We start from the raw sequence: 1242 nt of genomic DNA, 5'->3' as shown, positions 1-1242 counted from the left end.
AGGCACTTCGGAGAACCAAAATCTTTTATGAAAAAAATTCATGAAGACCTTTGTATTGAGTTGGGGAACCAACTCGTATACCCACACTATATTTAACGTTCATTTTCGCATTTAAAATTCCTTGTTATGAATTACGCAAATTTTTAAATTTTCGTGTGTATTAACTTATGTATATAACATCTCAGAGCACTAAAATTATTTTTTTTAAAAAAAATTCATGAGGACCTCCGTATCGAATTGGAATCCACCACATATACTCACATCAACTTTCATGTGTATTAGCCTAAGCATCAGGCGCCTCGAACCACCTAAAATTTTCTTCTGAAAAAACATTTACTGACACATATATTGACACTATTTTTTAATATCCATTTTCGCATTTACAAGCCCCCTTTTGAAAAATTACACAAAGTAATCGAACTTTTGTGTGTATTCGCCAACAGACTTGGCGCCTCGGAGCACAAAAAAAAAATTCTGATGAATCTTCATGGGACCTCTATATAGAGTTAGGAAATCATCGCGTATACTCACACAATTTTTTTAGCGCCCATTTTTGCATTTATATGACCATTTTTAGGAATTATGCAAAATCATCATCTTTCGTTTGAATTAGCACATGGATATGACGTCTTCGACAACATAATTTTTTTTTTTAAAAAAAAACTTCACCTTGACCTTTTTTTTTTGAGTTGGGAACCACTAACTACACTTGCACAACTTTTTAACACCCATTTACATATTTTTTTGGAAATTATGGAAATTTGTTGATTTTTCATGTGTATTAGCCCATTAATCTGGCTCCTTGAAGCACTCAAACTTTTTTTCTGAAAAAAATTCATTAGGACCTTCGTATTGTGTTTGGGAACTACCACATATAAAAACATCATTTTACCACCTATTTCCGCATTTAAAAATTCTCTTTTAGGAATAACGCAAAATAACCAATTTTTCGTTTGTATTAGACCTTGGTCTGGCGCCTCGAGGCACCCAACTTTTTTTCTTAAGAAAATTTCAGGAGGACCTCCATATTAATCTAGAGAACTACCACGTATACTCACACTATTTTTAATGTCAATTTTCACATTGATAAGCCCTTTTTAAGTCTTAACAAATGTCTATGTAATTTTTTGGAAAACATGATTTCGGATTCCAGATGATCAAAAATGATGGTGGACTATTACACGCAAAAATCACAAAATTGGGGTTTTACTTGCTTTGGGAATCATTTGACCTCGAAAATGG

The sequence above is a fragment of the Solanum lycopersicum genome, chromosome 2 (genome assembly GCF_036512215.1).
Source record: "Solanum lycopersicum chromosome 2, SLM_r2.1".
Lineage (NCBI taxonomy): Eukaryota > Viridiplantae > Streptophyta > Magnoliopsida > Solanales > Solanaceae > Solanum > Solanum lycopersicum.
This window is presented reverse-complemented; position numbering follows the sequence as displayed.